This window comes from Saccopteryx leptura, chromosome 6, assembly GCF_036850995.1.
Source record: "Saccopteryx leptura isolate mSacLep1 chromosome 6, mSacLep1_pri_phased_curated, whole genome shotgun sequence".
Taxonomy (NCBI): domain Eukaryota; kingdom Metazoa; phylum Chordata; class Mammalia; order Chiroptera; family Emballonuridae; genus Saccopteryx; species Saccopteryx leptura.
This window is the reverse complement of record NC_089508.1, coordinates 143,641,209-143,650,947: the sequence shown is the minus strand read 5'-3', so window position 1 is coordinate 143,650,947 and position 9,739 is coordinate 143,641,209. Positions and strand designations below refer to the sequence as shown.

The 9,739-nt window shown below is 35.8% G+C and overlaps 1 pseudogene; it reads left to right on the top strand.

The window, feature by feature from the left end:
• Positions 1 to 1,927: 1,927 nt before the first annotated feature.
• LOC136376000 (ragulator complex protein LAMTOR3 pseudogene) lies at positions 1,928 to 5,346 on the top strand (annotated as a pseudogene).
• The last annotated feature ends 4,393 nt before the right edge of the window (positions 5,347 to 9,739 follow it).

The following is a 9,739-nucleotide window of genomic DNA, read 5'->3' as shown; positions in this document are numbered from 1 at the left end:
GATTCATTTTTTAAATTAGTATTTTGGGATTCTTAGGATATATTCCCAGAATCAAGAATGTTGGGCAAAAAGGCAGCTCCATTTTTAATTTTTTGAAGTAACTTCATACTTTTTTCCACAGTGACTGTACCAGTCTGCATTCCCACCACTAGTGCACAAAGGTTCCCTTTTCTCCACACTTTCAATAATACTTGTTTGTTGATTTATGGATGATAGCTATTCTGATAGGTTTAAAGCAATATTCACTGTGAACCTAATGAACAAAAAAATATTTACTTAATGGTGAATTACTAAAGGAATTCTCACTGGTAAAAGAAAAAGTATATCTATTTTCACTAATATTATTCAGCATTGTTCTGGTTTTATTTCCAGTTCATATGACAAGAAAAATAAGATATATATTAAAATTGAACTTAAATTATTTGTCAGTGATAAGGTTTTTCAGAAAATAAAGAAGAGGAATAAATGATAAAAAATATTAGCTCTTATAATAAGAAAATAAAATAAATTGTAACTATGTGGTGATGAATGCTAAGTAAACTTATCGTGGCAATAATTTCACTGTATATTATATATATTATATATTAACATTATATTTTACACCTAAAATTAATACAATGTTATGTTAATTATATCTCAATTTTAAAAGTATTTTGAAATATGACAATACAAAACTCAAGACCATTATTATGAATCAACCTTAATCAAATTGAAATTTTAAAGATCATAAGTTCCAATTCATATTGACAACTCTAAAATATGTTAGTATACACTTAGAAAAATCTGAGTATAACACATGTGAATAAATCTATAAAATCTTACTTAGACAATAAGAATATCCAATATAATTATACATGAATGACCTCAGCATCCTGCGGCCTAAATATATTTAATAAAATTTTAATCAAATTATTAACTTTGCATTTTTGGAATTTGAGTTCTTGACTCTAAATTTTTTCTAGAAGAAAAATGTGTAAGAGTATCTTAAATTTTGTATTAATAATGAAAGAATTGTCCTAGAACATACCAAAAACTAAAACATTAACCAAAGAAAAAAGTAAAAGACAAGCTATATGTAAATATTGGTTGAATTAATTATTAAGAACTTTTAAAACGAGAAAGTGGGAAAAACATTTGAACAGAAAAGAAAAAAAATACACTCTTCAGAAGAAAAGTTGCTTGGCTTCCCACAACAAAGACATAAAAAAGAAAATTAGACAAAATTTGATTATTGTCTCTTTCATTTTATTTTGTTTTTATTGTTGCTTTTTTCTCCAACATAAGAGCCAATTGACACCTAATGTACTTGAGAAAATGTCACTCGTTATATAAGTGGTAATGTTATCAACACAACATTTTAGAAGAACATTTTACAGGATCTACATTTCAAAATGTTTTTAATTTTCAAAATGTTTTTAATTTTTTAAAAGATTTTGTTTATTGATTTTAGAGAAAGGAGAGAGAAAAAAATGGGTAGGGGAGGAGAGGGAAGCATCAACTCATTATTGCTTCTTGTATGTGCCTTGACCGGGCAAGCCTGGGATTTCAAACTGGCGACTTCAGCATTTCAGGTCAATATGTTATTCACTGTCAGGCTAAAATGTTTTTAACTTTGACCTAACAATTTCACCTATGGTATTTTTTTTCTACAAAATAGACACATAAAAATATAAAGATATATAAAAAAGATGTTCACTGCCATATGATGTGTAAAACAGAAATTGGAAACCAACATATAAGTTGTAATTTATTTTACTTACAAGTAGCAGAAAAACAACGATAGCTCAAATAAGGTGGAAATTGATTTTCTTTTCATGTAAAATCCCAGGTAGTCAAAACTGAGTAGGTATAAAACTTGATCTTCTCAGGGTCCAGGCTACTCAGGTCTTGTGGCTCCACTGTGATGGCCTCAACTTCATGATACAAGATGGCAGCATGTGCTCACAGTCAGCAGGATGGAGGTGGAAAGGCAGAGGGGTAGGCATCCTACCTCTTAGGGAGTATCTCTGAATATTCTGTGTAATGCTTCCACTTACATTCTGTTGTTCAGAACATAATCACATTATTACACATCCAAAAGACATTTTAAAATGTTTATTTCTGCATTATTTAAAATAGCCCCAAACTGAAAATGCCACAAAAATCCACTGATAGTGTAGAATGGCTAAAGTGTGGTGGTTTATATAGTAAAATGCTGGAGGTAGTGGGAATAAACTAAGTATTTCCATATACAAAAATATGGGTGACTCCTAAAACATAATGTTGACAAAAGAAGCCAGGCACAAAACACCTATATTTATGTACTTTTTCTAAGTTCAAAATCAGGCAAAATAACCTGTAGAAAGCAGGGTAAAGTCACCTTTAAGGGATGGTAGCAACAGTAAGGGAGCAGGAGGGAGATTTCTAAGGTGCTTGACATGTTTTATTTATTTATTTATTTATTTACTTATTTACTTATTTATTTATTCATTTGATAGAGACACAGAGAGAGACAGACAGAGAGAGGGACAGATAGGGACAGACAGACAGGAAGGGAGAGAGATGAGAAGCATCAATTCTTTGTTGCAGCTCTTTAGTTGTTCATCCATTGCTTTCTCATATGTGCCTTGACTGTGGAGCTACAGCAGAGCAAGTGACTCCTTGCTCAAGCCAGTGACCTTGGGCTCAAACCAGCAACATTTGGGCTCAAGCCAGTGACCATGGGGTCATATCTATGATCCCACACTCAAGCCAGTGACCCCGCGCTCGAGCTGCTGATCCACACTCAAATCAGATGAGTCCATGGTCAAGCCAGTGACCTCGAGGTTTCAAACATGGATCCTCTGTATCCCAGTCCAGTGCTCTATCCACTGTGCCGCTGCTGATCAGGCAATGTTTTATTTTTTGAACTAGGTGCTGGTTATTTGTGGACATTCATTTTGTAAAAATTTATCAAGTTGTATAATTATATTTGTGCAATTTTTAGTACTCGTGTTACAGTTAGTAAGATTTTTAAAATTTTTTATTAATTTTAATTTATTGTGTTTACATGGATTCAAGTGTTTGACTGAATATAACACCCTCACCCCCACCCTCATGTCCCTATTTATATCCTCTTTGCCCCCCTCCCCTTAACTCCCTCACTCCTTCCCTCTGGAATTTGCTGTCCTGTTATCTGTATCTCTGTGTTATGTATATATAATTTCACTAATCCTTTCACCTTCTCTGATCCCATTCCCTCACCGCTTCCCTCTGACAGCTGTCCCTCTGCTCCCTATGACCCCACCTCTGCCTCTATTCTGTTTCTCAGTTCACTTTGTTCATTAGATTCCACATGTAAGTGAAATCATATGATATTTTTATTTCTCTGTGTGGCTTATTTCACTTAGCATAATAACCTCCAGGTCCACTCATGCTGTCATAAAAGGTAATATTTCCTCTTTTCACAGCCGCATAGTATTCCATTGTGTATATGTACCACGGCTTTTTAATCCATTCCTCCACTGATGGACACTTGGGCTGTCTCCAGATCCTGGCTATTGTAAGCAATGCTGCAATAAACATGGGGGTGCATATCTTCTTTGAATCAGTGATTCAGTATTTTTAGAATATTTTCCTAAAAGTGGGATAGCTGGGTGAAAAGGCAGTTTTATTTCTAATTTTTTGAGGAAACTCCATACTGTTCTCCACAGTGGCTGCAAGATTTTTTAAAGTATATGTATACTTGTATATTTGTAGAAAAACAGAAGTAAATATGCCATATGAAACTAAGAGTCAGCAAAATTTTTCTATAAAGAGCCAGATGGTAAGTATTTTAGACTTTGCTGGCCATGCAGTCTCTATCACAACTACTCAACATCACTGTCACAGTGTAAAAGCAGCCCAAGACCATACAGAAATGAACTGGTATGGCTTGTTCTAGTAAAATTTATTTACAAAAACAGGTGACAGGGTGCTAGCCCTTGTGCTAAATTGTTTAAAGTAGTTACTTCTGGGGGTAGGATTAAGGGGCAGGATGATTTTTACTCTTTATATATTGCTATAATGTCTAATACTTTACAGTGAACATTTTACTTAAAGCACCTACTTTTATTAAAAGATCATTGTTACAAATGTTTCCCTGAAACAAAAGAACTGGATCTAAGGGCAATCAGGAGATGCCTGAAGGTAACAATACAAATCTGATGCAAATAAGGCAGCAAAGTATTCAACATATTATCTGCCACCTAACATGTCCATAAGCATACAGCAGATTTTATTGCTGACTACCAACAGAGGATTAACATCTGTTAATAATAAAAGATCTGTTAACCAAGACTCATTATCTTTACTTGTAATTTTCCATTTAAACAGATATTAACCATTACACCCACAGTGTCAAATTTCCATGTTATAACAAAAAAAAAATTATTGCTTTTTCTTTGTATATGGAGCATGAATTTTGATCAAGGTATAAGCATGCCTCAACATAAATGTGAATATGCAAAGGAAAACTATAATCCACATGCTAGAAAAGTATGTGAAAAGAAGCTAACAATTATTTTTGAGGTTTGTTAAGATAAATTTCAACTGTTTGTCTTATTAATAGGAAAATAAATGTAAGTCAGTGTCCATGGTTTCTAAGATTTTAAAACCCAGTTTCAGACCCAAGACATACAGAGACAACGTTAACTTTAGACATTCTGTGCCTCTTATTTTGGCAGGTCTATGTAAGTGCTATAAAAAATAAGAAAGAAAAAATATTGTAACCCAGAATGGAGGAAACCAATTTTTCAAAAAAGCTGAATAGTTTTGACAAATCATGTGATGGCGGCTTTGCAAGCAGCGTTTCTTTGGAGCTGTCTCTGAAGGGGCAGCAGACGACTACGAACCCTGCTCCCTGGAGAACCAGGAGTAGATATTGAATCTGCGGGACGAAAGGGTTCACCATGGTGGATTCCTATATAAAATGTTACCAAGTGTTGAAGGGCTCCATGCTATTGTTGTGTCAGATAGAGATGGAGTGAGTCCCTGTTATTAAAGTGGCCAATGATAATGCTCCAGAGCATGCTTTGAGATCTACCTTTGCCCTTGCAACAGACCAAGGGAGTAAACTTGGACTTTCAAAAAATAGAAGTATCATCTGTTACTATAATACTTACCAGGTGGTTCAATTTCATCATTTACCTTTGGTGGTGAGTTTCATAGCCAGCAGCAATGCCAATACAGGCCTAATTGTCAGCCTAGAAAAGGAACTGGCTCCATTATTTGAAGAATTGAGACAAGTTGTAGATGTTTCTTAATCTGACAGTGTTTTTGATGTCAACCTTATCTTCATTATAACAGACACAATATTGGTCTAGCAATCTTGATACCACGCCAATACTTGTATCCATGTGCTCAAGAAAGGGCCCCTATTCTACCTGACACTAAAGAAAGCATCTATAGATGCAGTTTATGGGCAGATTGAATGTTATCTTTTTTGTATGGGTCTTATTTACTGAGATCAGGGGATACCACGGAAATGGTTCAGTCTTCCACAGCTCCCATGGAGTTAGCCCAGTCACCAAATCTGCATGAGATTCTCTTCAGTGGGTCAGAATCAAAATGGTACTCTGATCCACTTGGGCCGTGAAGCGCTCCCTCTTGCACATTCTGCCAGGCATTCAGAATCAAGCAGATCTTTTTGTGAATAATGAGGACATATTTTTTCATATTGTTTTATTTGCATTGAGTGTGGGGAAGATAAAATGGCTTAGTAAAAGTAATAAAATCAGTACAGTCGCTAAAAAAAAAAAAGCTGAATAGTTTTGGAGAAGGGCAGAAGAAAACCAGATTCTCTGGGTTAGGGGAATAGCAGGAGAAACAGAGAACAATGTTTCAAATGAACATGACCTGCTCAAAGGACAACAAAACCAGTTTGCTTTGGGGGAAAGCCAGTTTAAAGACCATAGGCTTTCCCCAGGGTTCAGTGGGAGATTGAGTAAGCAATTGATGTGTTCTTAAGAAGAATAATTTTGAGACTATGTGCACAGCTCATGACCTTTTCCCTTCCTTCCTTCCAAATAACCAGCCCTCTAAATGCAAAAATCCAGGCCAGGATCTAAGGCTGAACTAGGAACCTGGACACCCCAATAAGAATAAGGGTGGTACAAATAGCTAGATAGGACAGGAAGTTTACTTTCCATGTCTGAATGATCAATGCTTTCAGCAAAACTGTCCTTGAAAAAGGCTGGTGGTGCTCTTTGTCATGCTAATGTTGTTTGTTTTGATGTTAGTCTTTTGTTTCTGTGATTTTTACCAATATCTCTGACAAAATTTTACTGGAGTTCAAATCTTAAGCACTCCTAACAGAAGGTCGGCTTTCTAGTAAAAGCATTTCTTAACTACCAGAGTTTGTTAGTAGTGGCCGTTCTTTGATCCCCAGTAGGCCTAGACTCTCATCTGAAGAGTTCTGGACTCTTGACTAGTGTCCAAACTAGACATAATATTGCTGAGGCTCTCTCCACCTCCACAGCAGATGGATTTTGTATTTTGTTTCTAACGCTTCAGGGATACTTGTCTTGTGAAGGTGGGAGAAGGTTAACCCAGTTGTTGTCTATTGTTTTTCTACCTTGAACTTCTTAAAATGGCTAGCATTCCTATCCTAGCACCTGGAATCAGGCAAGACCCAATCAAGAGTTTTGGGGAAGAAGAGACAAAGATTTAAGAAGATCCTGTCTCTCTCACTAGTAAAAGCAGCCTTCTTTGAAATGGCAAAAGTATAAATATGAGGGGGAAACTATGACCCTGACTCTACTAAGGGGACTGGAGTCAAGAATGGTAGCACAAACAGGAGTGAGGTGGCGCTGCCAGAGCAGACTGTGAAAGTCAAGCAAGCACCTTCACACACAGGCACGACAGGCGTTAGGGTGGCTGCAATGACAGGAGCTGGGTGCAGTAACTTTTCGTATATGCTAGTTTTTCAAATGTTGAAAAAAACATATTGTTTCATCTTTAAAGAGGAAGTCTTTTGGAAAGATGAAATGCTGGGAATAAGTCCAAATTGATTTATTCTTTTGGGAGACCATGGCTAAACCATTTGCCTAAGTCAGCTTCCAGCTTCACATAACTGTGTATTGGGAACATAAGGTAAAGGTTCATAACTTTATGGGATTGCAGATGCCCCTGCCCTCATTAACCACTTAACCTCTAAAGCTTCTACTCTCTCTAACTTCTCATCCCCAGGCTCATTACATACATCTGCCCATTAAAGTTAAGATTGTTTCCATGATGTATATATATTCCATATATTTATGTTTAATTTACCTATATAATTACATTTAAAGTGGGTTCTTGTTGGGTCATATGCTTTTAAGCATTTTGATAATCTCTTTAATTTGTACATTTAAGCTATTTACATTTAATATAATGTTGATTATTTTTTAAATTTTATTTTGTTTATTTATTTACCTTGTTTTAAAATTATTGTTTTCCCTTTTCTATCTGTTTTGGGGTATATAAATATGTTTTTAGCATTCAATTTTACCTGTTGTGCTTTCTACTTTGTATAGACCTTATACTGGCTAATCTAGAGACTATAATGTACATACTTAACTTTTCACAGTCTAGTTAAAATTATTGTTTTATCACATCAAGTGATAGAAACAATACTATAATATAAGATTTATCGTACTCCCTTTATATTGTAGTTGCCATATATATTACATCTGTATATATTAGAATTCCATCAGACAATATTATAATTTTTGTTTTTAATCATCAAACTTATTTTGAAGATTTTTAAGAGTTCTTTTCATGCTTGAAAGATATATTTGCTGCATATAGAATTCAGTGTTGACAGTTCTTTGCTTTTAGTCCTCGAAAATTGTCACGCCACTTTCTTTTGCAGCTTCTCCATGGTTTCTGATGAGAAAGCCAGTTATTTAAAGTGTTGTTTCCCTGCGTGTAGTGCACTGATTGTCTCTGGCTACTTCCAAGATATTTTGTTTGCTTTTAGTTTAATTATATTGTGCCTGAGTGTGGATTTGGGGGTTCATCTTGTGTGTAGCTTGCTTAAATTCTTGAATCTGTAGGTTTATGTCTTTCATCAAATATTAAGTTGTCTTTAAATATTTTTTCTTCAGATACTTTTTTTTGCCCTGAATATCTCCCCTCTTCCTGTCTTTATGATTCTTCAGTGACATGTAATTTAGACCTTTTGGTATTGTTAGGCTTTGGTCCTGGAGGCTTCATTTTTTTTTTCTTTTTATTATATATTTTCTCCTTTTGTTCAATCTGGATAATTCCATTGCACTGTCTTCAAGTTCACTGACTCTTTCTGCTGTCATCGCCATGAATTTATCCAGTGAGATATTTTAAAATTTAAGTTATTATATTTTCAGTTCTAAAATTTATATTTGGTGTTCTTTCATATTTTCTATTTTCTGAGATTTCCTACCTTTCCATTCATTTTAGAGTATTTGCTCTTATTTCCTGGTGCATTTTTATAATATTTGACTTTAAGTCAGATAGTTTCAACATTTGTGTCATCTCAGGATTGGCATCTATTGATTATTTTTTCTATATGGATGAGAAAATATTATGCTTCTTTTCATGCTAAATAATTTTAAATTGTATCCTGAACATTTTGAAAATTACATTATAAAACTCTAGGTCTTATTTAAATGCTATGGAGAATGTTGATATTTTATTTTCTTAGACAATCAATCCAGTTGGATTCATATTGCAAGGTTCAGTTCATCTTCTGTGGGTAGTGGTTTCAATATCAATTCTATTTTAAAAGACTATGCAGGCCCTGGCTGGTTACTCAGTTGGTTAAGAGTGCCATCCCAAAATGACAAAATTGTGGGTTCAGTTCGTGGTTAGGGCACACATAGGAAGAAATCAGTGAGTGCATGACTGAGTGGAACAATGAACACTTTCCTTCTTCCTCCCTTCTCTCACCTTCTTCTCTCTGTCTCTATGAATCAATTAAAAAAATTAATCCCAAAAAAATCACAAAAAACAAAAACAAAACAAAACAAAACAAAAATTAATCTGTGGCCAGATAGTTTGGTTGGTTGGAACATTATCCCAAGGCATGGAGGTTGCTGGTTTGATTCCCCAGTCAGGGCACATGCAGGACCAGTTTGATGTTTTTTTTTTGTATTTTTCTGAAGCTGGAAACGGGGAGAGACAGTCAGACAGACTCCCGCGTGCGCCCGACCGGGATCCACCCGGCACGCCCACCAGGGAGCGATGCTCTGCCCCTCCGGGGCGTCGCTCTGTTGCGACCAGAGCCACTCTAGCACCTGGGGCAGAGGCCAAGGAGCCATCCCCAGCACCCAGGCCATCTTTGCTCCAATGGAGCCTCGGCTGTGGGAAGGGAAGAGAGAGACAGAAAGGAAGGAGAGGGGGAGGGATGGAGAAGCAGATGGGCGCTTCTCCTGTGTGCCCTGGCCGGGAATCGAACCCGGGACTTCTGCATGCCAGGCCGACGCTCCACCACTAAGCCAACCAGCCAGGGCCCAGTTTGATGTTCTTGTCTATATCTTCCTATCTATCTCAAAATACTTAATAATAATAATAATAATAATAATAATAATAGACTATGCAAATCTATTTAAATTTGTCTTAAATGTGTGCCATCCAGTAGCCAGTCTGGGTGGCAGCAACTCTTGTCTCTCCATAGCACTAAACCTAAAACCAGTGACCTGCTGCTTTAGGCTTGTAATATCTTTGTAAACACCTCATTCTAAACTAGAGTAGTTTTTTTTTAAGTATTAAACCATAAATACAA